This window comes from Sinocyclocheilus grahami, unplaced genomic scaffold (assembly GCF_001515645.1).
Source record: "Sinocyclocheilus grahami isolate Dianchi unplaced genomic scaffold, SAMN03320097.WGS_v1.1 scaffold2724.1, whole genome shotgun sequence".
Lineage (NCBI taxonomy): Eukaryota > Metazoa > Chordata > Actinopteri > Cypriniformes > Cyprinidae > Sinocyclocheilus > Sinocyclocheilus grahami.
Genome location: NW_015507902.1, coordinates 3,580 through 5,972, shown reverse-complemented (window position 1 = coordinate 5,972; position 2,393 = coordinate 3,580). Strand labels below are relative to the sequence as shown.

General features: G+C 37.7%; 1 long non-coding RNA gene across 1 annotated transcript in view; it reads left to right on the top strand.

Annotated features, from left to right (window-relative positions):
- LOC107575558 (uncharacterized) overlaps positions 1-1,778 on the top strand; it is a 52,108-nt gene extending 50,330 nt beyond the window's left edge. The window contains exon 4 of the long non-coding RNA XR_001607899.1: positions 1,673-1,778. This is a non-coding gene — a long non-coding RNA (uncharacterized lncRNA). The remainder of the gene's footprint in view (positions 1-1,672) is intronic.
- The last annotated feature ends 615 nt before the right edge of the window (positions 1,779-2,393 follow it).

Sequence of the window (2,393 nt, the reverse complement as noted above, 5' to 3'; positions counted from 1 at the left end):
AGTCCCAGCCTCAGAGGAGACAACAGAGCAGTGCATTTATTTATGTATTTACTGTATATTGCTGCTGCCACACAGATTTCCCAGCTGTTAACCTTCATAGACAGACATAACCGACTGTTTTTGTAACTCGTGTGTTTTTAACGTAAACTTGTGTGCGAATGAGAACTTAGTTTAGTACTCACATGCTGTGATAGCCGCTTTCTGTCCGTGTGTGCTCAGAAAACCATATATCAGAAGTTTAAACTCATATGGTTTAAAACGCATGATTTCAGAGCGATAAACATGCTAATCAGAACCAAAACAGATGTTTTTAGCAGGTCCGAGCTTTAGTGGCGCAGCTCTATTCTGGAAAAGAGGGCGGGGAGCAGCAGCTCATTTGCATTTAAAGAGACAGGCCCGAAAAACAGTGTGTTTCTGCTTCCACTCAAAATAGGCATTTTCAAAATTTTATAATAAATGATCTGTGGAGTATTTTGAGCTGAAACTTCACAGACACATTCTGGGGACACCAGAGACTTGTATTACATATTGTAAAAAGGGGCATAATATGTCTCCTTTAAAGTAATTAGAAGATTTTGTTAATGAAAATAGTATCACAAAAATGTCACCTTTAAAAAAAAAAAAACATAATTCTACATATTGTACATTCAAAATGTATAAATGTGTAATGTTCACTTTGCTGCAGTCCTGCAGTTTTAAAGTTTGTGTTCTTTTAGTTCAGCTAAAAGGCAACGCCAATCTTCGGTTCACATCTTCATGTGATAAGAATTCACAGGGCAGTTCACCAAACTTGAACTTCGCATGAGCTTGTTTCCTGTCTCCCGCGTTTGTATGCGTATGAATGGAAGTCAATGGAATGAAAAGTGTAGTGTGACCAGCCCTTTAGACGCACACAGTATTCTCACGAATGGTGGTTCAGCGGTTTCCTCTTCTAGCAGTTCACAGCATGGGTTAGATCATTGGTCTCAAACTCAATTCCTGGAGGGCCACAGCTCTGCATAGTTTAGCTCCAACCGTAATCAAGCACACCTGATCCAGCTAATCAGGGTATTCAGGATTACTAGAAACTACCAAGCAGGTGTGATTTGGAGCTGGTTGGAGCTAAACCCTGCAGAGCTGTGGCCCTCCAGGAATTGAGTTTGAGACCACTGGGTTAGATGGTAGCGCTGAGTAGATAGCACCACAGATCAAAGAAGGCTTTCAGTTAGCAAGCCCTTTCACAGCAGATTTATGATTCCTCTGCAAGGAGCAATCGATAATGCATATTGCTAGCGGGAATGAGCCGTCACCTCAGTCTGTGCCTGATATGGAGTCATCTGACTGTTCTGCTCAATCAGGTCGAGATATGATGCCTGTCATAGCGTTTACAGTAAAATGGGACTATTTCAGAACTGGTTTAACTTGAAGTTTGCTGGTTTTCCAGAACCTGTTGGTCCGCAGTGGTGCCTGGGATTCTTTTTCTACCATTATTTTGTAGTTCTAGATGATATTATCAAATCAGTTATAAACAACAACATATAGGTATTAGACAGTGACAGCTGCCATTACATACTCATTTTTACTGGATTTCACTGGATGACTTAACTTTATTGTCCTGCGTTGTGATTATTTAGTAGAATGGTTCCTTCGAGCTTGACTCTGTTGGCTGACTTGTAGCTACCCTGTTTTGCAGGTGTGCATATGCTGAAAATGAGTGCTGCAGGGGAGAATGCCCTGGACCCCGACACCCCAGAGTCACGGAAGAGGAAGGGCTCTCCATGTGATACCTCTGGTCTCAGGTGAAGTATAGGATTGTCTTTCTTCTCCAGTTCGGAGTGTTTCACATTACTGAGTGTTTTATAATGTCTTAGAAGTTATGTCATTTATGTAATACAATGACTTACAAGCAGACAGCTGACAATGCAGTCAAGGTTTTTTCAGAGGAAGTGCAGCAAATGGTGAATAGCAGGCAAAAATCTATTTTAACAAGAATGCATGCTTGAAGTGTAAACAATTTGTGTGTGTTCTTGTTAGTTTTATTTTGTGATTAACAAAACCTCAAAACCATAAACAAAACATTTTTTTAAATGGTTAGACATGTTACAAAGACACTTCAGTTTTTAAATCTTTTTTTTGTTTTGTTTAACAATATATATTTTTTAAGTATTTATTAAAATAGCCTTTTAAATACTAGAATAATGGCAAAAGTTAAGATTTTTTAAACCGTTTGTTTACCAGTAAATGATTTTTTAAAATTTGTTTATTAAAAAAAGTTTTTTTTTTTTTATTATTTTAGAATATGGGTGACAATTTAGACACTTTATTTTTCCACAGCATTTGTTTGTTAATTTATCAATAAATTAAAAATAGTTTATAAAGTCTTTTAAATTTTAGAATAGGAGTGACATAGCCCA